This window comes from Amblyraja radiata, chromosome 27, assembly GCF_010909765.2.
Source record: "Amblyraja radiata isolate CabotCenter1 chromosome 27, sAmbRad1.1.pri, whole genome shotgun sequence".
Classification (NCBI taxonomy): domain Eukaryota; kingdom Metazoa; phylum Chordata; class Chondrichthyes; order Rajiformes; family Rajidae; genus Amblyraja; species Amblyraja radiata.
In genome coordinates, this window is record NC_045982.1 from 22,191,130 (window position 1) to 22,216,591 (window position 25,462).

General features: G+C 38.5%; 1 protein-coding gene across 1 annotated transcript in view; it reads right to left on the bottom strand.

Annotated features, from left to right (window-relative positions):
* The window catches only part of LOC116988220 (CUB and sushi domain-containing protein 2-like), a 517,997-nt gene that overhangs the window by 424,574 nt on the left and 67,961 nt on the right, over positions 1-25,462 (bottom strand). The gene's annotated exons all lie outside the window — the stretch shown is intronic.

A 25,462-nucleotide genomic window follows, 5' to 3' on the forward strand; every position in this document is an offset into this window, starting at 1 on the left:
TGAACAATTATGATACAGTAAACCAAAAGTTGAAAGGCATTTGTTTTTTAACAACCATTCTAAACAACTTTAGACGACCAAGATAAAGATCGAGACTGACATATGGAACATGATAGAAGATGAAATATCAAACTTTCTAAACAAAAATCAAGAAAATCCATGCAGTTGGATCTGATTTCTCTGAGGAAAGAAATCCCATACATTTAAATTTGTTTTTTTTCTTTCAGTAACAGAATGATTATTAAGCAATAATTCTGACTGTGTATATGATTATCATCATATTTCATTCAACAAGGTAAAATATTTTCAGATTTCTATAGATGATAAAAAAAAATGTAATCCCTCCGCAATTCACTGGTTCTGTTTTGATTTGTTTACAAAAACATCAGTGCATCTCTGATAACCAGCCATGTATTTCTACTGGTAAATATGCATCTTTAGACCAGAGCTTTGTTAGCTTTCCTCCCTATGCTGGTTTGCTTCCAAGGGTTAATTATTAAATTCCTTATAAATACTAGTCTATTTTTGGAGTGACCTATATTTCTAAGAAATACAGCCTGCAAAATTGTTCTCCCAACAAAATGTAGCTGGGATTTCTCGTCAATGTAAATTGGAAGCACAAGTAGGTTTGCAGCTCACCACCTTAGAGCACAACCCTAATTTGACTGCTTATGTTGCAAAAATTACTTGTTTTATATAAAAATGCATTCACCAGATGTGAACATCACAGGAAATGCCAGCATTTATTGTCTATCATCAAGTGGAGCTGAATTGAGGAGACAATTAAAAGTCAATGACATTGGTGAGTTTGGAATCACATACAGATCAGAGCAGCCAAGGACAGCAGACTTCCTTCTCCGACAAACATCATTCAACCAGATGGAATTTTGCAACAACAGCTTAATGATTATTGTCCCAAGCAAATTCCATTTTTTAATGTAATCACTTGAATTTTAATCCCCCATCTACTGTGCTGATATCTGAATGAAACATGAAATCAATGATTCAGAGCTCCGGCTAGTAATCCAGAAACTCACTCATCATTGTGTGGTTGATTATTAATTGGACCAGCGCCACCAACATGGTGCAAGGTTGAAATCAGAGCCCACTGTTCTGCTGCTCACTTGGTGCGTTCAAAAACAACATATTTATAAAGGACGATTTAATGTACAAATGTTTGCCAAAGTGATGCATAAAGATATAATCAAAGAGCTTGATATGAGAAACAGAGATAGCATAATTCCTGATGGTTGGAGAACAGGACTAAGTGAACGTGCAAAGGACAAGATACAGCACAGAAAAAGTCCTTAGTCCCAGCTTGTCCATGCATACCAAGGTGCCCCATCTACACGAGTCCCACCTGCTTGCATTTGGCCCATAAGCCTCTAAACCTGTCCTATCCATGTACCTGTCCAAATGCCATTTAAATGTTGTTATTGTTTCTGCCTCAACTACATCCTCTGGCAACTCATTCTCTATACCCACCATCCTGTGTGAAAAAAAAATCAACTTTATACTCAAATTGTTGAAGACCAATATGCCGAAAGCCTTCTTGACCACCTTATCTACCTGTGATGCCACTGTCGAGGAACTGTGTACCTGCACGCCTAGATCCCTCTGCTCTACACCACTCCCCATGTCCCTGCCATTTGCTGTGAAAGCCCTGCTTTAACCTATCTTCCCAACAAGCAGCTCCTCACATTTAACAGCATTAAACTCCGTTATCCATTCCTCTGCCCACTTGCCCAATTGATCAAGCTCCTGCTGTAATCTTTGATAACCATCTTCACTAACTACACTACCACTCACTTTAGCATCATCTGTAAACTTACTAATCATACCTTTTACAGTCTCATCCAAATTGTTGATTTAAACCACAAACAGAATTGACCCCAGCACAGAACCCTGAGGTAGATCCATAGTACTATGTAAAAAACAGTGCTGACTATCCCTAATCAGCCCCTGTCCATTTAAATGCATGTATATCCTACCCCTCAGAATACTCTCATGAAAGAATGACATTTTGGAGAATTGCCTGTAAATTTCCTCCCCTCACTTTAATCCAGTTTCTTCTAGTTCCAGATTCTGCTATCGGGGGGAGACCTTTGCTCCTCTAGGGTGCATAGGCCATTGACAAATGTCCTCCACCTCACTCAGTTGTTGGCAGTTCTTTCGAGATCTCCTCAGTTGAGCCCACTCTCAGACATTTCTGGCTGGACACCTCTTCTCCAGCTGTTCCTGGGGCGACCTCTTTTCCTTTTTCCTTGGGGGTTCTATTTCAGGGCTTGCCGGATGATGTTTGTGGCAGATTTCCTGAGGGTGTGTCCAATCCAACACCATTTTGTCCTTCGAATTTGTAAAGGTTGCGGAGATGAGGCGAGAGCTGATGGGTTCCCATTCCGTTAGAACCTTTCTAGTGTCCTTTGTCATCATGATGGCCACTCCCTCTGTATGCTTCGTTCCCACCTCTTCCTGTCCGGAGTGGATAATGGACTGCCCGCTGACCAATTTGATCTCCCCTGACTGTGTACATCTTGTTTCAGCCAAGCCCAGGACTGAGAGATTGTAGCACACCATTTCATTGGCAATTGTGGCAGCCTTGCCAGTCTGGAACATGGTTCGGATGTTCCATGTCCCCACAAGGATGGATTTCTTTGGCGTCAGAAGGTGTGTCAGCTTCCCAGCGCCCTTGAGGGTTTGGCTGGGGAGCGTCATGTTCCCCATCGCTGGGGCACCTTCTTCAACCCAGTGTGTAATTTGGTTTTCATTCATCAATATTTCTGTAACTCACACTTTTTTCCAGGGTGGGGTAGTTAACCCCACGCCCAACCCCCAACCTGGAGGACCAGGGACTGCTTCGTCTGCCTCCTCACCCGGGACCTGTCTGGTTTGGTTGAACCTGCCAGGGATATGAAATCCCATTCGACATAACTCTCAGGATCACTGGAGTACACAAACCTGTCCTCCACGTCAAGGTTGCAGTCCAGGAGAGGGCAGAAGTTATTGTAGTACAATAATTTAACAATCACTGGTTACTCTCAGTGTAATGGCATTCAGGAAGATTAAGCATTATTTCAATAGATGTATCTAAATCTTTGAACAGTCATAATTACAACATAACAAGGGAGAAAGTGAATTGTGAAGTCCCACTTATTTTTAAAATTGTAAATATTCCAGAGATCACAATGAACAACTTTAAATTAAAAGTCATAATTTCCAGAACTTGATTTTAACTTTATACCTAAATTGCATTGGTATGGCCAACTCTATGCACTTTCTTTTATGCGTTCTCCCTTCTCGGCTGTCTATGCAAATCCATCCCCAAGTCTTCTTACCCAACTGTCCTCACTACAACTGTCCTCACACTTCAAGGTCAAACTCATGTCAGATGAGAGATAAAATGTAACTCCACAGAGTCCAGAACCATTTTTTTAATCATTGGCCTCCAAAATCAGTTCACCGGTTAGTTGTCTATTATTTGTTTTTTCTAAACCAATTTTGAAAATATTTTTGCTAAGTTCTTACAAATCATTTGCTTGCACCTTAATTAAAGCTTGATTGTATCTGCAACTGGAATTGCTTCATACATTTGGGAAATGTTGAAATTATTTCCAAAGAATCCAGGCTTTGTTGCACTATAATTCAGCTTTTCAAAACAAATGTGATTTTAATGTACTTTTGGCAATGTATTATTGGTGAAGAAGTTGTAATATTAGCCCAATGTAGCACCTTATAAGTTGTGATACCCAATATTCCCCATATTTTTGGTGAATGCATATTTGTAAATAGAAAAGCCAAAACTAAATGTTATGTGTCTGGAACTGCTACTTGGTTTAGTTTAGAGATAGTACTACCTAGTTTAGTTCATACCTACAGGGTCTACAGCCCTCTGAGTTCACGCTGACTATCTGCTTACATTAGTATACGATGCTAGTTCTGTGTTATCCCACTTTCAGATCCACTCCCTACACACTAGGGGCAATTTACAGAGGACAATTAACCTACAAACTTGAACGCCTATCGCATGTGCAAGGAAACTGGTGCAACCAGAGAAAACCCATGCAGTAACAGGGAGAAGATGCAAACTTCATACAGACATCAGCCGAGGTCAGGATCGAACCCGGATCTCTGGTGCTGTGCATCAGCAGCTCTATCAGTTGTGCCGCTTTACTTGTAGCGGTATTAGATTCTACAAAGTAGTGCAAAGTACAGGTAGCATCTGTGCGTGCAGGGAATGGATAGGCAACGTTTTGGGCCGGAGCCCTTCTTCAGACTGAAGTGTACTGGCCCGAAAGATTGCCTATCCATATCCTCGACTTTGTGTTTCACTCCACTTTTTGCGCATCACATTCCACTTAAGCATGGTTCTTGAAAGAAACATGGAACTTTCATTCTTTTAGTATTGCCCTAGGAAAGCAGCAACTACTTCTAAAATTAATTAAGAAAAAGCAATAAGGCCTTTGAGAGCGTAAAATTTAGATTCATAAGATACTGTCCAATTATACGAAGAGAGACTTGAATTTTGAAGTTTTGAAATTAATTTTTTTCCCTTTCAACAGACTAGGCCTTAATCAAGCCGTCCACAGTGTACAGATCCAGAATAAAGGGAATCCTTTGTCACCATCCAGAATGTTCAGAATTCCAGAAAGTTTACCAGAATGCTGCCTGGATTAGAGGCTTTCACCTACTGGGAGAGGTTGTATACACTTGGATTGTTTCCTCTGTAATGTCAGAGGTTCAGTGGAGACTTGCCAGAAGTGTATAAAATTATCCGAGGATTAGATAGGGTAGATAATCAGAACCTTTTGTCCAACACAAGAGGGTGTTAATCCTGGCTAAATTGGAGCAGCTAGGACTTCAAAATCGGGTAAAGCTTCAGGGTTGCTGGGAGATTTGGTCAATTTGCAGAGCTGGGTCAAGCTGCAAAGAGGTCCCAGAGTATCTGGAGCTTAGATACAATTTGCAAGCAAAGAATGAGAATATCTGCAAACCCTGGAAATTAGGTGCAAAATGCATAGAATGGATTGGATGGTTGCAAACCAGAAATACACCTTGTAAATAATGTTGCAGTTTGACTTTGCCAAGTGTTGATTGGATGAGGTGTTGAGCCTTGTCTGGGTTTTCTGTAAATCAGGGTAAATGTTTCTTAGTTGGCTTCCTTTCGAAGTAGTTTTGAATACAATGTATTGAACTGTTGTATCAATGGGTTAGGGGAATGCCGGTTATGTATGGGGTTAATCGATATGTGTAATTGGGTTATTAAGAGACCACCCACATGTGGTTTGGCCCCTCGAGGTCCCGGGACATATAAAAGTCCGTGATCATGAGGCTCAGGGTCAATCATCTGGGAGTGAACTTTGGACTGAGGACTTGTCACCCTTCATACAGCAGATCAAGAGGCAACTGCTTGGCTAAAGGACTTTGCATTCGCTAAATAAATAAATAAGTGAATTTCTGGAGTGTCTCTGTCTGAGCGAGGCCTAGAGGGCTTGAACAGGCATACACGAGGATTGAACCCGCGGAGGGATAGGTACAGTGTGTGATCTGTGACGCGCTTTTGGTAAGATAAAATTTAGTTGTTTCAAGTGCTTGATTCAGTGTTTTTACTGAAATTAGACTGGGGGGAAGCTTAAAAACGAGCAATTATCAAGGGTATAGCTATGTGGGGGAAAGTTGATTGGAAATGTGCAAGTTTTTTATTACACAGTGGCGATGCCAGGGGTGGTGGTGGATGAAGTTATGATAGTAGCATTTAAAAGGCTTTTAAAAGGCTTTTGGGTAGGCACGTGGAAGTGCAGGGAATAGACAGATATGAATCATGTATAGGCAGATTTGATCAGTTTAACGGCAGCATATTTGACACAAACATTGTAGGTCGAAGAGCCTATTCCTATGCTGTACATTCTTTTCTTGTTTTGAGGGTTGTTAAATTAATTGACAACTGTAAATCACATCTTGGAGAAAAGGAGGGCACGTCAGAGACATCGGGTTAAGGGAAATAAATGGGGCTGCTCAGAGAACAGGTATTGACTCAATGGACTGAATAGTTCCGTATTGCAACGAAATCCAAAACAATATGAAACAAAATCAAATCAGTGAAAAACTACAGATGATCAGTACCACAGATTTCCGTTAAGATCCTACAATGACGCAGAAATCCAATCCCAATCCAATCACAAACGAACCCACAGAAGGTACAGAAATAACCTTACCATCGCCCGCCGGAGGCTTTGACATCGGGAGAATAATGGAGAGCAGGGGAGAGACAAGACTTTGCCTTCTATCACAGTGAGGAGGAGATTCACTGTGATGGATGTTTGTGTAAATTGTGTTGGTGTGTGCCTTGGTTCTTTTCTTGTTGTATGACTGCAGAAACCAAATTTCGTTTGAACTTCATTTGAGGTTCAAATGACAATAAACGGTATTGTAATTGTAATTGTTTACACGAGAAAAGTTCGAAAAAAATGTCAAAACTGAAAAGTGAGCAGGTGGTTAAGGAAGCAAAGGTGGTGCAATGCAAAGACTGGTGTCATGAATGATATTGGTACCTTGAATAATATTGAGGCACAAGATGAGGATGGGAATAAAGATTTATTATTGAGAAACTCCAGAAATAGGGGCATAAAAAAGTTGATGGTGAAGACAGATTTTCTCAACTTTTTACAATTTATTTAAATGACTTGGATAAAGGCACAGAAGGCAGGGTTGCCAAATGTGTTTATGATCCAAAAGAAAGGACAGAAAGTAATTTGTGAAGAGGAGACAAGGGGACTACAGAAGGATTATAGGTTATGTGAGTGGGCAAGAAAAGTAAAAAGTAAAAGCATATTGTCTATATAATAATAATAATAATAATGGATGGGATTTATATAGCGCCTTTCTAATACTCAAGGCTGCATGTTCTCATCTATATGATGAGAACATGCAGAAATTGGACAGATTTGGGTGGAGGAGTTGCCAAGGAAATGAACACTAAAATAGAGAAGTGCTTGAGTTGCATAGGGCATTGACAAATACATATCTGGAGTACTGGGGAAATCATTTGCGTCCCTAAGAAAGGATATGAATGTGCTGGAAGCAGTTCAGAGAAATTCACTAATACCAGCGATAGACAGATATTCTGATGCTAAAAGACTGGACAAGCCAGGCTTCAATAGCATCGGGTTTAGAAGACTGAAAAAGTACTTGATTGCGATGCAAGATCCTGAGGGATTCTGACAGAATGGATGTGAGGAGGATATTTCCACTTGGGAGAATATAAAAATAAATACAGGCCACCCATTTAAGACAGAAACAACAGTTTCTTGAAAGAAGGTTGTGTCTTTTAAGCTCTCTTGAAGGATGGTCAAGCCAAACTCATTGAATGTTTAAAGCAGCAGCTGAAAGATTTCTGAGAGGCGAGGACGAAAGATTATTGTGGGAAGAATGTGAATACAATCAGAGTAGCCATAATTTTAATAAACGGGGTGCCAGGTGTGTAGGGCTAAATGGCCTACCCTACTCTTAGTAAGTATAATTACATGGAGGCATTATATAGAATGTAATGGCTTTGCTTTTATATATCCTCTGCAATTGCTCAGAATGATATTTCACAATGCGATTCACATCCATACATATACAGCTGACGTAACAACTTACTTGTTCTGCATTCTTAACAGCAAATAAAAACCATGGCAGGCAAAGCGAGCACGTACTTCAAAATATGGAGGAATATTGAAAGCTCCAATATTGTAATGTTTTGTCACGGTCTATTAATGTAACATCATGTAGCAGTGTAGCAACAGGCACAGAATCACATCAATTATTTCCTTATGCCTAAGCACCTGACCTCTATCAGATTAGATGTGTGTACAGCAACACATGCAATTTGCCTTATTTCTTTCTGCATTTGATCAGTTTGAACATTAGCTCTCAAAGTCAGGTAGTGATTGTCTACAGTAAAAAGTAGACTTAGGAAGAAAGCATTAATAAACAACAAGAAAACTGGTCCAAATTTTCTCTTTAATTTTTGAGGCATGGTGGCACAGTGGCGCAGCAGTAGAATTGCTTGCTATCTTACCACGCAGAGATCAGGGTTTGATCTTGACTTTGGGTGCCATCTATTCGAAGTTTGTACGTTCTTTCTGTTACAACGTGGGTTTTCCCCGGCTGTTCCAGTTTCCTCCCACACTCCAAAGACACAGGTTTGTAGGATAATTTGGCTTTGGTAAAAATGTAAATTGTCGCTAGTGTGTAGGATGGTGCTAGTGTATGGGGATCGCTGGTCGGTGCGAACTCAGTGGACTGAAGGGCCTGTTTCTGCAATGTATCTCCAAAATAAACTGAGGTACATTTCCCAAATAATGAACATTTTAAAAAATGGCTTGTATCACAAATACTTTGCACAGTGCACTCGAAGTGGCATTGCAAAACCTCAATGCAGAGTCTTAAGCCCCTGTCCCACTTAGATGATTTTTTTGGCGACTACAGGCAACTAGGGCGTCGCCACATGGTCGCGGGGTGACACCTGTATGGTCGTGAATAGTCTCTTCAAGTCGTCTAAAGAGTCATAATGCTTTTCTGATCGCCGCTGGATTTTGAAATGTTCAAAACCTTTCGGTGACTGTGGGCTTGACGTAGCTTTTCGTCTCCTGTCGTAGGTGCTGTCGTAGGTTGTCGCCAGGATGACGCAGGTTGTTGCCAGATGAAGTGGTTGTCGCCGGGTGCTGACTTCGGTGAATTCCATTGGCGACTATCTACGTCATCCTGCGACAGGCGTTTGAATTGTCTTCAGTTGTCGCCAACAGGGTTCGTTGCTTATCGTAGCTTGTCGTGGGTTGACTCTGGTTGTCGTCTGTGTGGTTGTAGGTTATCATAGGTGTGGTCGGAGGTGGACGTCCTAATGGGTCGCCGGTTGTCAGTAGCTTGACGTCGACTAGGTGGTAGGTTGTCGTAGCTTGTCGAAGACATTATCGTGGGGGGGTTCAATCGGCGCTTTTTCGGTGACCTGCTACGACCGTGACGGTCGCCAAAAAAATCCCCTATGTGGGATAGGCCCTTTATACTGCTGATAAACTAGCTTTATTAAAACAGAACTTAAATGCATCGGCAGTGTTAATTCCAGTGCCGTGAGCATTTATGCAAACAAAATGTATATCCTAGATTTGTTAATAAAATAAAAAATGATTGAAAAGATGTTGTTTCATAATTGCAAAAATGAGTATGTAATCACCAAGCCACTGATGTAAAGCAGTCCAATTATTAACCACAGGAAATGCATCAGTTCCAAAACAAATAAACGAAAATGAACATAGCCAAAGAATAATATTCTACATTTCAATTCTGAACAATAAACTATGTGATTGCATAAATTGCTAATTTTTAGCCCTCGAGTGTATTGCTGCCTCAATGTTATTGTTTATGTATTGGATCAGATGATCTTGTTTCAGCTTTTCCACTGTCACTTTATGCTGACAAAATTATGTTTCTTTTTTGAAATATTGAAACCATAGATTAATCGGTGAACACTACTTGGGTTTTATTAGCGAGGGAAAAAACTTAATCGCATTTAATAATCACCAGCCACTGATGAAAAATTATTTTCTTGTTGTTGATTCATGATATTTTAGTTTTATGACAGGCAAACATTTCCCTCACATCACAATCTACATATTTGATCACTGATGCCTGAAATGGGTGTCACTTTTGAAACATATACTTGTATTAAATCTTGCACATGAATAAGCTCAATAAATGATCTCCAACAGGAATAAAAGCATTAGGTTTAACGGAGAGACACCTACAAAAATAATTTTAAACCAACATGACCCCCATTAAATTCAAACAGCAATTAGACAACGGGGAAGACAGATTTCTTTAAAAATGTATATTTGTGTTGATTGCTCAGTGACAGGTGTATGGTGGAAATTAAGAATTTCAGTGTGTTAAGAACTTCAGTGTGTCCCTCACCCATTCTGAATTGGACCTTTCTGTCCTGGGCCTCCTCCATGGCCAGAGTGAGTCCCACCGTAAATTGGAGGAGCAGCACCTCATATTTTGCTTGGGCAGTTTACACCCCAGTGGTATGAACATTGACTTCCCCAATTTCAGGTAATCCTTGCTTTCTCCCTCCTTCCCCTCCCCTTCTCAGCTCTCCCACTCTCCCACTGTCTCTGCCTCTTCCTTTCTTCTTCCCGCCGCCCCACCCCACATCAGTCTGAAGAAGGGTCTCGACCCGAAATGTCACCTATTTCTTCGCTCCATAGATGCTGCCTCACCCGCTGAGTTTCTACAGCATTTTTGTCTACTTTCAGTGTGTAATGGGCCTGTCCCACTTAGGCGACTTTTTAGGCGACTGCAGAAGACTTTGCCATCGCCACATGGTCGCCACATGCTCGCGGTGGTTGCCGGGGAGTCGCCTTCATGGTCGTGAGGAGTTCCCACATTTTGGGAACTAGTCGCGGCCTCATTATGGTCAACGAGAATTTTTCAACATGTTGAAAAATTAGCGGCGACTAGAATGAAGCCGCCATAGAGTGTAGCGAGAATTCTCGAGCCGTAGGTGGGTTCTCTTGGAGGTACTCGTAGGTTGGAGCCAGGGCTGACCAGTGAATTTTATTGACACATTGGGGGAAAAAAAGGTAAGCAGTAGTTTTCAGAACCAAGGGAAACCGACCGGTAATGTTAATGTCCACCGAACTTCACAGCCGTATATCTCTGGCTTCTTAAAAGTTGTCTTCACTCCTTCTCCCCCCTCTTTTAAAGGACTTACCATACACTGTGTTTTAGCAGTCTTAATTACAGCGCCAACCTTCCTGTTCATTGCAGTGTGTGTCTGTAGTGTGTGTGTGTGTGTGTGTGTGTGTGTGTGTGTGTGTGTGTGTGTGTGTGTGTGTGTGTGTGTGTGTGTGTGTGTGTGTGTGTGTGTGTGTGTGTGTGTGTGTGTGTGTGTGTGTGTGTGTGTGTGTGTGTGTGTGTGTGTGTGTTACATTCTGACAGACGCCGTTCCAGTTCCCGGTTTTTCAGGTAACTTGGCAGTCCGCTGAAAAATCGCCTAAGTGGGACAGACCCATTACAAAAACAGTTTGCCATTCCTAGCATATGGCTTTGATCAGCTATTTATTGATAGTGAGCACTATACATTAAGACACTTTGGGATACAAGTACCTTCGACAATCTTAATTAAGAACAGACATTATTGGAAAAAAACCCACAGATCAAGCAACAACTGTGGGCAGGGAATGAGAGTTAACATTTTGGTTTTTCAACTGAAAGATTACTCTGTTCTCTATCTCAGCGTCATTTGCATGACTGGAAGTTGGTGCAAAAACATGTTAGTGGACGTCTCCGATTCCTCATCCTCCGAGGTTCACTGTTCTGAGGAAAAGTCATCAAGCTAAAATGTTCACCCTCTCCTCAAATATTCCAACACTTTCTGCTTTATTTCTGCTTATATCTTCCTATCTTTTCTTTGATTTCTCTCTCTTCATATATAATCGATGGTCTTGTAACTAACATGTAACTAACATTTTATTTCTCTTAGCCACACTTTCTGTCACTTTGTTGATTGTAAAGTCATTCTTGCATGTCAATGCAAATTTCACATCAATTGTTCCTCAGTTGCTATCATTCCCCATGCAATTTTTAGAGCTGTGCAGGAACCCACCAGTGATTTGTCTTCTTGGAATATGGAGAAAAATTCATTGTTACAAACCCAGTAAAATCCCCTTTTCCCTCTGGTGCATTAAATATTGTGTTCGTTCATTATCCTATGCTTGTTCCCAATTAGAAATTAATGATGCTGCTGTGATAATCGCCTTGAAATGTTGATTTATTTTCTCTCTCCTCAAACATTCCAATATTTTCTGCTTTTATTTATTATCCAGTTTCAATGGAGCTTCTCTGCATTCACATCATGACCAATATCCATGGCTTCTCTCAATTCCATGACCACACTTTCCCCTTTTTTAAAACTTCTCCATCTGCGTTACATTTGTTCGAACATCTTCTATGTCACATCTTCTCTTAGAGTTTTGCCTATTTCCTCGACTGAGCCCACTCCAATATGAATGCAAGGCTTGTATGTTCTACTCCCTGTATATCTGTTGCCATGCATTTCCATGAACATGATTCCATCAAACAAATTTCCTTTTCTCTTCAAGATTTATGAAGGACTGTTCGCACCTTCACACCTGGTCGATTCTTCCTTCTACAAAGATCTTTTCCTTCACATGGCATCCTGCTGAGCAACTGTAGCAGATGCTAAATTTGCCTTTTCAACACATCCCCTTTTTGACTTCCAACTTACCAGAGTTCAAAAGATTCTTTCCAAGTGAAAATTTGCTCTGATTATTTCATTCCAATTAGAATTGATTCACTGTACATATGCCTCAGGCAGAACTCCAAACTTGCTGAAACCATGTTGCTTTAATCCATTGTTCCATTTGGAATCTGACCTCTCCATTCTCAGTCTCCTATATTTGGAGAAGATACTGTAGTATTTTAATCCTTTACTACTCAAACTGTCATTCTTTTCAATGTCCATCAGCCCTGCACTGCAAGAGACAGCTGTGGTACAAATTCTAATTCACTGGCTGACAGTGTCGTAAATAAATATCCTGCTTCAAATAATGTTTCTGTCACTGCTATTTACAGTCTTTGGACCCATGTTTTAATTCTTCACTTTTACCAGCTCTTTTAACTTTGTACAATGGCCCTTTTAGTATTTAGCACCAGCCTTTCTTGCTATTTCAGACATTTTGATCTTTCCTTCCCTTGCCCATTTCACATCAAAATATAATTGTTTGTCTTTTTTTCAAAGTCTGATGGAAGGACATTGATCCATGGCCCACTCCAAAGATGATGCCGGATCTGCTTAATATTTCCATTATTTTCCATTTTATTTCTGATTTCTGGCATCAACTGTATTTTGCGCATAGAAATCCTGGAAAGATCAAAGGTAATGTTTTTGTGATTTTTTTAACTGAATCAATGCTGAGAGGTTGCTCTCTCTTTCTGGAGAGTTAGTGAACATACTTTCAGAATAAGGAGATCAGGGATAACCCCAAAAATAAATTCCTTCAGTGAAAGAATTGAGCACATTTAGAATTCACTTTTACAGAGAATACCTGATGGGTACGCAGTTTCTGCCTGAGTTCAAGAAATAAACCAGTAGTAAGCAGTTGCCAAAAATGATCAAGTAACAGGTACTCAACATGAGGTAGGCAACACGAGAACATTGAGACGGTGTCAAAGAAAGCCAGGGTTAAGCATTTCCACAATGAAGTGAGGCTGGAAGTTGGGAAGAAGCAAGTAAAGTTAGGTATACACCTACACAAAGAGAATAGGTGCAAAAATACAAAAAGGAAACAAACAAAATGAAATATATGGTTGACTTTATCTTTTTTCCCCCAAAGTAGTATTACTGTGCTATTTGTGGTGTTACTACTTTTTGAATTCAGGTTTAGGCATCAAGCTTCAGGAAGAATGTGGATCTTAGACCATGAACAAGGTGCTCACCAGTTAGCCCCTGAACTTGTTTGTCATTTACTTAAATTATGACTGACATTTGACCTATCAATACAAGTACCTTCCCTTTAACTCTCTAACACTGGTTAACAAATCTATCTATTCAGGCCTAATGATGAACAATTGTCATTTATAGAAAAGAGTTCCACATTTCTTCAACCCTCATCCTCCTTTACTCCTTCATCTCATAATTTCTACTAAATACAACCCCTAGTTTGTGTAATCATGCCTGATAATTTATGCCATGAAGTCTACCTCTCATTTGGTATATCTAGCTAGCAAAATCTAAAATGCCCTTCCCGAGTTGTGGTCCTTAAATGTAATATATTTTCAGTGCATTTTGCTGCTATACCATGACTTATGCCTCCAAGTACTCCAAGCTGCAGATAAAAAAGCTAGCATTCGATCAGCCTTTTTGATAATAATATGCACCTATCCACAAGATTTTAACTATCTACATATTATCACAACTCACTTCAGATTCCCATGCTTTTAACTCATTCTACCTATTCTGCACATTTCATGCCCAAAATAGTGAACCTCACATTTGTCTGTAATGAGAAGCATTCAATAGTTTTACAGATTTTTCATATCTGTTATAATGTATTCTCTCCATCTCTGAATGACAATAAAGGAATCTAATCTAATCTAATCTAATCTTCTGTCTATAAGTGCTTATGACACCACTTCACTTGGTGTCATCAACTAACTTAGATCTGCTTTTCCACCTCACCAGTTAAATCCATGATTCGCAACCTTCAGAGGAGAGATTGCACTTGGGCATTTCATGTAATAACATATAAAGTTTTTTTTAAACTTATTTTTACTTTTTGTCAACTTTGTAATTTACCATTATATTATTGCAACTCAAAGCCCCCTCTTAACCTCTAGTGTTCTTTGCACAGTCTGAGGGAGCCATCCATCCCAGGTTGGGAACCATTTATTCATCAACAAATGAGCTTACAAATTGGATTACAATAAATATTTGTCTTTTATGTGTAAAAATGCAGAGGTGGTTTTGCACCCGTTTTAAAGAGTTTGTCCCCATGAGACATTGAAGACACCCCCCAATCAGAAAACTAATTTCTTGTTCATTACTTTCCCAAATTAAATTGGGGCACAAGATTGTGACTCGTACTTAAACATAAACTCACACCTCAACAAGGAGCAGGTCACGCTCAAAGTGATGATTTATATGTGATTTGAGATGTGCCTCCAGGATAAGATGTTGAAAATAATCCACAGTACTTCTGTATGCGTTGCAGACAGTTCTCTCGACTGAGAGTGGATGTTATAAACTGATAACAGCAGTTCATAGATCTCTCCATATATGAACAAGATGGAGCCTCTGATCACTGGGTCTTGGGATAACTCCTGACCACAGGAAGCAGTCAGACCATGCTCAGATTCCAGTCCAAGGACAGCCAGGATACTCCTTCAAAGACTGCAGCCCACCCCATTTCTTTATTTATCCCCACTCTTCAAATTCAAGAACCACTTCTTCAGATTTAGAAAAGTATATATTTGAGAAAGGGAAACCAGGAATTATGAATCCGTTTGTTTAATAACCTGTTTTTGACAAATTCCCCATCGTATCGAATGTGAAAAAATACCTTTAAAAATTTAGTTCATCTGGAACATACAGCCTGCGGCCATCATGAAGAGATGTAATAGGGCTGACTCATTTCCCCTTGGTCCGTGCATGCATGCTTTTGCTGGTACAAGCCTAGCAAGAAGCAATGTGTGCAAAATGAGCAGGTGAGTTTTTAAAAGCAGCAACCATATGAGTGGTGACACCAGCAACCAAAGCTGCTAGAAGCTGTGTAGAACAGAAAGAGCTGAAGTAATTCAGCAGATCAAGTAGCATCTAACTGGAGGACATGGACAGGGTGTCGATACCGTTCTTCTTGTCTTCTTAAAGCATTGATCCTCCAAACTCTTTTTAGACTTTAGAGTTACAGCAAGGATGCAGGCTCGTCCGCCCATTGAGTTCGCGTTGGCCATCGATCACCCCGTATACTCACACTATACTGCACACAAGGGGTGAGTTACAATTTTACCGAAGCCAATTAACGTACAACCTGTCTTTGGAGTGTGGGAGTAAACCAGAGCGCCCAGATAAAACCCACGCAGTCACAGGGAGAATGTACAATCCCTGGGTCTCTGGTGCTGTAAGGCAGTAGCTCTACCAAATATACTGCCCTTTTTTACAGTTAGATTTTGATTTGACTGTGCTCTGCCCAGTGGCCATATAGTTACATTCTCTGTTAACTATGCCATGAAAAATGGAGAGCAGGGGAGGGAAAAGACTTTGCCTTCCATCACAGTGAGGAGGAGGTTCACTGTGATGGATGTTTGTGTGAATTAAATTGGTTGTGTGTCTAGTAGGAATCATTTATTGTTTGTATGGCTGTAGAAACAGAGTTTCGTTTGAGCCTCATTGAGGTTCAAATGACAATAAATATTGTATTGTATTGTATGACAAATGTCATCCGGACTGGGTGCAGATAAATGTGTCACTTTTCAAATTTTCAAACCAAGTGCAAATTGTAAACACTGTTGACAAGATGGTCTGATTCTCAGCAACAACGCCAAATCAGAAGACGTGAAGAATTATTGGGTTATTAATTTTTCAGAATGTGGGTATATTGTCACGGCCAGTATGTATTGTCTACCCTTGAATGCTCCTTGAGAAGGTGGGCTGCTGCAATTATTTTAGATAATGTCTCCACAGTGCTATTGTGCAGGGAGTTCCAGGACATCTCCAAAAATGAATTAAAGGGTTTATATTTCTAAGTGAGGAGGATGGGCAACTTAGAGGGGAACCTGCAGAAGGTGATGTTTCCATGCAGCTGCTGCCATTGACTTTCCTGGTTTGGGATATGCTCTCGGGGGGGGGGCCTAGGCGGATAATTGCAGTGCATTTTGGTGATGACACACAATGAAGTCACAGTGCATGTGTGGTGAAAGGAATGAAAGTTTGTGCAGGATGTCAATTATGCCTTCCCTTGTTCTGAATACTGCCAAGTGCATTGGGAGTTGTGGATACGCTGCTCTCATCCAGGCGAGTGGACAGCATCCCAACACATATCTGACAATGTGTTTGCCGGATGGTGTATAGTCATTGAAAGTCAAAAGATATTTGCAACACCAAATTCAACTCCTGCCTTCATGTAGAATTACAAATGTTGGTATACAAAATTAATACGTTTGATACCATTTTGCAGAAAATATATTCCTATTTAAATGCAGATCTCTTATGTACAATCCCGAGTTATCCAGTGTTGCTGAAAATGTCATGTCACTCTGAGTCAATTAGTACTCTATAACCACCCAGCTTCCAACATTCCAAGGAAGAAAGTCCAAGCATGCCCAACCTTTCCCTAGAGCTCAGGCCCTCGAGTCGCAGAAACATCCTCTTAAATTTTCTCTAACCTCTTTCCAGCTTAATGACATCCCTTCCATGGCAGGGTGACCAAATCTGAACACATATCCAAATACTTGACCGACGTCTTGTACAACTGAACCTAACACCCCAAATTCTACGCACAATACCTTGATTGATGAAGGTCATCATACCATAAGTCTCCCTTAGAACCCAACCTACCTACCCAACAAATAGACTTTCCTGCTGTTGGGATAAATATCTGCAGATTTAATTAATTGCAAACAAGTTGAAAACTTTTTATACATGCATCTCAGAAGCATAATTAATGAGATAAATAATGTGAACATTTACAAGAATGAACTGTAACATTTGAATTTTTTTTGTCTGTGCAGGATCACAAATTTAGGAAAAATCTGATGGGCATATACTTTAATAAGTGGAATGTCCCGGAGGCCTAGAGGGAAACATTATCTATCAACATGAATGATGCTGTCAGAAATGATGTGACATTGTCAGTGGAGAAATGTTCACAAAGTTGAAATTGATTGATTTGTCCATAGTATATATTAAATGGCAGCTTTGTCTGGAAATAGCGCATTATTTGATTTGACAGTCGTTGATAGAATTGCTAATAGTGCAAAAACATATAAATCGTGTGAAAATCTATGCAAAATGTTATTGGCAAGCTGCCTTTTAAGTTAATGCAAGATGAACACATTGCATTCATTGGAAAATGTGGCAACTCCTTTAAAAATGAAAATATCTATATTTTCCATTTTTACTATCTTTCAGAGCTATAATTTTGCCGCACACGTTGATTTAATTACCGTAAGTAAATGTTATTTGCAGAAAACTCAGCATTTTCTTGTGATGAGAAAGTAATTACTCAGGAAATTAAATCAGTGAAAATAAAACTTCATCCTGATGTCATTCTAAAGGTACTTTGGCACCTATTACCAAAGTTCTTGGAATATGGAGACAAGGTTACACACATTGCATATTTTTAAACAAAATGTTTGACTCAGATTTATTTGAATATTTTTGTTATAGCTGGATCTCAAAAACCAAGCTGTCATCATTTTAACACACAATTAAAATGTCAAAGCATGCTTCACCTTTAATGCCCTGCCACCATAATACTTTACAATCTGATGCAACACGAGTTAACACTTACATGTCTAGGTTAAATTTCACACTGTTCTCCTACACCAAACGCAAAGAAAATGGTTCCTGACAGAAGCTGCATTAGAAGCTCCTAGCCGTTATGGCTTTGCTATGCTGATGACTGGCAAGGGCATCAGGAAGGGCATCAGGCTGCATAAGGTGGCACAGCTGTTCAGCGAGTAGAGTTGCTTTCTATCCACTCCAGCAATCCAGGTTCAATGATGACCTCCATTGATACCTGTGTTTAGAGTCGTCCTGACCATGGGCGGAAATCTTGGGGGGACGGGGGGGGGGGGGGGGGGGGGGGGGACACATGGGGGACACATGAGGTGGGGGGCAATCCCCCTCCATGTTTTGTAATTCGGACTTTATCAGACGCTTTCTAAGGGCTGAATTGGCCCGGTGCGGCTTAAAATCAAACTGCTGCATCGAGGCCATCGAGGCTCCCGATGTTGAAGCCCCCGCCGGCCAATGAAAGACCACGTGAACGGGCCGATTTAAGCCCCACGATTTGGGCCGGACGAAGCTGCTGTTGCTGGAGTTCGGAATCAGTCACCAACCAGGTCAGTTGCCTGGGATTGACCATGTGGGTTTCGTCCAGGGGCTCCGGTTTCTACCTACATACTGAATGTAGGGAGGTTGGTAGGAAAATTGGCCACTTTGAAAAGCCTCTAGTGTGTAGCCAAGTGGTAGAACCTGATGGGGGCTGGGGTGAGGAGCAGTGATAGGAGTGTGGCGAGAGTATGATTGCACTGAGTGTTAGTATAAAGTTGGTGAGCTGAAATGGCTTCCTTATAAGTTGTAAGGAAGTAAACAGAAATAAAAGGTTAACATGGAGATGTGGGAAAATGTTAGAGTGGACACAATGACCTTTTCTGCACCCTGTGCAGCTGCCTGTCCTGATCAGATCATGTGCTTCAAGTGGCCTTATGCCACTGTAAAATGCGGGAAGATCAGTGATGCAGAACATACAGTATGCAACCCTGATGTACATGTAATATGAAGAGGCTGCAGTCAGGGATGGGTCATCTAATGATGAGGTTTGAAATATCCTGAACATTGAAAACTGAAGCAGGCAGATGCCATGTGCAAGGTATCGATGTCAGAATGGAAACACTATAATTGACAAGTCATTCCCAATCTCAGCATGAGTGTTTACAAATGTCAAATGGTGCATTGAACAGCTCCAATTTATGCTGGTATGGGAGGAATTACGCAGTACATGACTTGAGACATTATTATGTACGTGACTGACGCTGGGAAAACATCAGATCCTCTAAGGTAAATTGTGCAGAGAAAAGTCCAGGCTAATTTCTCATTGGGGATGATTTCACCCACAAAATATTGACAATATAACCAGAGTTAAAAGGCTTTATTGTACAATTTATGGTGCAACTGGACACAACTTCAACGCCAGTTAATGTTTGGCAGAGGAAGAAGATTGATTGAGGCAGGAGACTGAAGAAAGATTCCTGACTGTTGTCAGCTAAGTCAAACTCTAAAAATAACTAATGATTGGGCTAATTAGATGAACACGTTTTAATTTAAAACATTCTCTCAAACAATACAAAATTATCTTCTGTTATCTTTTACAGCAGTGCATTTCTATTTATATATTTAATTGCATGCTTGAGTACATCTATGTATCTGCCATCTAATTGGGTTTCTTGATACTGCTTTTGGAGAGACCATGGCTCTGAAGTGAATTTTATACATGTCATACAGTTTCCCATTCATTCTGCAGGTTAGCTCCAATCAAGTAGGCAGCCTGTTGGAGGCGAGGTGCAGCAGTAAAGATCTAGAAATGTGCTGGAAGGATACACAGCTTTGTTGACACTAATGACTAGAGCCAGGATATTTAGGCACTAAAAAAAACCCTGAAATAGGCAGGCAAAATGGCATAATAAAAATGGCAAAAAAGGCATGCAAAAGGCATTTATTGACAAAATAAAAGCCAGAAAAAGGCATTTATTTCCACCACAAAAATATGGTTAAAAATGATAATATAAAGGTAGACTCCATTAAATGACCAAAGTTGCCTGGTTGCACATCATTACTCGCATTTTTTTCCAATAATCCGGTGTTAAACTATGCCGTCTGTCAGACAGAATATGCTTCAGTTGTGAAAAACGTCTTTCTACCTCAGCTGAGGTCACTGGTGCATACCCGAAACAAGCTACAGACTCTATATTCATGTTGATATCTTGTGCATTACAGCTACCTTTGAGAACTTTAGCTATGTTTTCTATTTCTTCAAGATCTTTGTTAGCTAAAATCACTCTCTCACAATTTGCTTGTAGGTCTTTACCTACATCGCCAGGAACTTTACGAATATCGTCAGTTACTTTGTTGAAAACCTGCAAGTTGTTCACTAATGTTTCGCGATGTTTCTCAAGAGAAGAGATAGCTTGTGGGAAGTTTGCAAAATTGGAAGCAATAAACGCAAGATCATGGTGGAGGGACTTTTTCTGCATGATTTCACTGACGATCCTGACTGCAGCAGATTCTTCTTCTTCAAAACAGTCGACAATTTATTTTATCTATTTAAAATTTGCAGCATAGTAGATTACAGCAGAGAGCCATGTACCCCACCTAGTCAAAACGGGCTGAGGAGGTAGTGGAATCTCGGGTGTCATTTCCTTGAACAACTGCATACTTGACGGTGCTTTGAAAAGAAGATTTTCTCGACATTGGAAACTAGGCGATCGACATTTGTAAACAAGCTACATATGTGCTTGGCAATTCTATGAAGTCCTTGAGCTAAGCATGTCAAATGCAACACTTTCGGGAATAAAACTTTAAGTCACAAACAGAAAAACATTATCGTGTTTTATACCTTCTGGCCAAAGTACAGCAAGTGAAGATGTAAACAACTGAGCAATAATTGAGCTGTTTGACTTCTCCAATACTTCTTATTTTTTTTTTTTTTTTTCCTTTTTTTTTAAACTAGATAGAACTAAAGAGATAGATGAAGTAAAGAAAGAAAAGAAAGAGAAGAAAAACAAAAACAAAAACAAACAACAACAACAAAACAAAAAAAAAAAAAAAAAAGGAAAAAGGTAGTTAAAGAAGAATGGAAAAATGTATTAAAATAAAAAAGACTTCATTCGAGATATATTCGTACATTTCAGAGTATAGTATTTCATCCATTCTTTAGCCCGCGTGCTAGTCAGGTTCCTGTGCTGAACCATTCTGACCCTTTAAATAATCAATAAAAGGAGACCATGTTCCAACGAATAATTCCTGTTTGTCCAACAGGGAAAATCTGATTCTTTCCACGTTTAAGGTCTCCGTCATTTCTATAATCCACATTTTGATTGTGGGGGCCGTAGGGCCTTTCCAAAATTTTAGAATTAATTTTTTTCCTGTTATTAAACTATAATCAATAAAGTTTCTTTGTGTTGTTCTAAGTGTTTGATTTAATTCTAATATTCCGAGTATTATTAATTTTGGATCTGGGTCCAATTGTGTGCTGGTTACTTTAGATATTATACTAAAAATATTTACCCAGAATTTTTTAATTTTTATACAGTTTGCAAACATATGAGATAATGTAGCTTCTAAATGTTGACATTTATCACATATAGGTGAGATATGTTGAAAAATTTTATGTAGTTTTGTTTTTGAATAATGTAACCTATGTATTACTTTAAATTGTATTAGAGAATGTCTGGCGTTTAGTGAACACTGATGTATGTGTTGCAAACTTTCTTCCCAAGTATCTTTCGTTATTACTTGATTTAATTCTTTTTCCCATGTTTGTCTGTGTAAGTCCGTCGAAGGAATGTCACTGTCTAATAAGATATTATATATATAAGATATTAATTTTTCTGTATTAGGATGTTTGTTCCAACATTCATCAAGAATTTCTGAATTTCTAATTCGAAAATTTTGGGAGTTCGATTTTACATAATCTCTAAGTTGAAGATATCTGAAATAATCATTTCCTCGAAGTCCATAAGTCTGTTGCAACTCCTGAAATGTCAGAAAAGTGCCTTCCTTGTAAAGTTGTCCCATATTTTTAATTCCATAATTCTTCCATTGTGTAAAACCCCCGTCCAACAAAGGATTATTCACAATTGGAAGAAAAAGTGATAAATTATCTAATTTTAATGTCTTTTTTAATTGTTTCCAAATTCGTATAGCACTAAATATTATAGGGTTTTCCCTATAAATGTTTTTGTTTAATTTAGACGTAGCAAATAACATCGAACCGATATCAAAAGGTAAACAATCTTCCTTTTCCATTTTTAGCCAGTCTGGTTGATGATCTATTTCTTCCAACCAGAAATTCATATTTTTAATGTTAACTGCCCAGAAATAAAACAAAAAATTAGGTAAAACCAAGCCTCCATTTATTTTTGATTTACACAAGTGTCTTTTGTTTATCCTATGATTCTTATAATCCCAGATAAAATCATTAACAATAGAGTCCAATTTTTTAAAAAAGTTTTTTGCCAAATATATCGGAATTGTCTGAAAAAGGTATAATATTTGCGGTAAAAAAATCATTTTTATGGCATTGATTTTGCCTACCATTGAGATAGGAAGTGTTTTCCAGTATTGAATATTCTTATGTAGTTTGTTCAGTAATGGGGGGAAATTTGCTTTAAATAATGATGTATATATCTTAGTTACATAAATACCTAGATATTTAAATTTTTCATTTACTATTTTAAATGGAAATTGTTGTATTATCTGTATGTTATGTTCCCTTATTGGCATAATTTCACTTTTATTCCAATTTATTCTGTATCCTGAAAGTGAACCAAATTGGGTTATTAGCTTTAATAAGTTTGGAATACTAATTTCTGGTTTTGTAATGTAAATTAATACATCATCTGCGTATAGAGAAATTGTATTCACTGTGTCCTTTGTGTTATACCCATGTATTTCCGGATGCCCCCTTACTCTTTCTGCCAGTGGCTCAATAGCAAGCGCAAATAATAATGGAGATAATGGGCATCCTTGTCTACAACCTCTAGATAGGCTAAATTTAGATGACAACCTTTGGTTTGTAAATATTCTAGCCGTGGGATTTGTATATAACAGTTTTATCCATGTACAGAATTTCTCCCCTAGCTGCATATTTTCCATCACCGAAAATAAGTAAGGCCATTCGACCTGATCAAATGCTTTTTCAGCGTCAAGTGAAATTATTGCTAGATCTTCATTAATAATTCTCTTGGAATATATAATATTAAATAATCTTCTTAGATTATAATATGAGTACCGTTTCTGAATAAAGCCTGTTTGGTCAGGGTGTATTAATTTATTCATCACTGTACTTAATCTATGCGCTAGTATTTTAGTTAAAATTTTCTGATCTGTATTTAAAAGTGCAATTGCTCTGTATGATCCCGGGTCTTCCAGATCTTTATCAGCTTTAGGAATAAGTGTTATTATTGATTCATTTAAAGTGTCTGGAAGTTTCTGTTGAGTATATATATACTCATACAGTCTTTGTAAACGTGGGCTAAGCAAATCATAAAATTTTTTATAAAATTCGGAACCTAAACCATCTGGTCCTACTGCTTTACCATTTTTTAAAGAGCCAATAGACTCCTCAATATCCTTTATCGTAATCTCCCTTTCTAATAATTCTCTATCGTTTGAATCTAAACCTTTTAAATTACATTTTATTAAAACATCTGCTATTCCTTCTGATTGTGCTACGGTTTTAGTTGAATAAAGGTTATGATAGTATTGGAGAAATTTATCATTTATGTCCTTGGGCATTTTTAATAATTCTCCTGTCTCTGTTCTAATTTTATGAATTGTTTTTTCCCCTTCCATTTTTCGTAACTGACGTGCTAATAATTTTTGTGGTTTGTCTCCAAATTCAAAATGTAATTGTTTGGTTTTTTGATAAAGTTTTATTACTTGTTCTGAATACATTTTATTTAATTTATATTTCAATACAGCAATTTTATTATGTTTTAAAGTAGATGGCATTCTCGCATTTTCTATATCTAGTTGCTTGATTTCACTTTCCAATGTTTGTTGCTTAATCCTGTTCTCTTTATTATAAAATGCTTGAGCAGAGATTAATGTACCTCGAACATACGCTTTAAACGTTTCCCACATAAGAGAAGTAGGTGTGTCAGGGTTGTCATTTACCTCAAAAAATATTTGAATCTGTTTAATAATATATTCCTGGCATGATCTTTCGTTCAAAATTTGTGGGTTAAATCTCCAATATGCTTGTTTCTCGGACATTCCATTTAATTTAATCATGAATGTTACAGGTGCGTGATCTGAGATTATAATGTTATGGTATTTTGAATTATAAATAAATGGGATAAACGTAGAGTCAACTAAAAAATAATCTATTCTTGAGTATGTTTTGTGTACTGGTGAGTAAAATGAATATTCCCGTCCAGTTGGGTTTTCTATTCTCCAGACATCCTTAATATTAGTGGTATTAATAAATGAATTTAGAAATACACTTGATTGAGATTTTACTTTTTTTTGCCTTGATGATCTATCTAAGTATGGATCTAATGTACAATTGAAGTCTCCTCCAATTATTAATTTATATTGTGTAAATTCAGGAATTTTATTAAATGTTTTATTAAAAAACTTGGGGTTATCAAAATTAGGCCCATAAACATTAAGAAGAATCACTTTTTCTCCATTTAACTCTCCAACTAATATAATATATCTACCATCAATATCCACTATTGTTGAAGAGTTCTTAAAAGGTATTCCTTTACGAATTAGTATTGCAACTCCTCTGGACTTATGGGAAAAGGAGGAATGATATGATTCAGCGATCCACCTAGCTTTAAGTTTATGTTGAGATTCCTTTTTAAGGTGTGTTTCTTGAAGAAATATTATATCTGTTTTGATTAAATTTAGATGTGCCAACACTTTACCTCTCTTAATTGGTTCATTGATTCCCTTGACATTCCAACTACAAAATGTTATTCCCTGACCCCCTCTTGTCATATTAACATCTTGCATATTGTTTCTAAGGTGGTCTATAACCGAGCAGAAGGTACAACACATAGAACCTGACCCGGCTCCCGAACCTCAAATAGATGAATTTAAAATCATATACATCGCTCTTCCGAACACATCTCCTTGTATCAGTCTTATTTTTCCATTCAAACATTAAGTTATAAAAATATTTAAAGTGAAAAAAGTGATAGAGTTGGTTAGTATAGGGTGAAAGAAAAAGAACTACATCTACAATTAGTGTAGTTAGTGATAGCCACACTAACGTGGCTAGATTTCTAAAGACTTCCGTAGCCTTTGTAAAAAAAAAATTTCCAGCTCCGTGCCCGAAGAAAAAAAAAAAGATTATTTCTAACATTCAAATAACTTCTTTGGGAGTAACAAACTTATTTACATACCCATACATACACACACACAATATACAAATATATATATATATATATA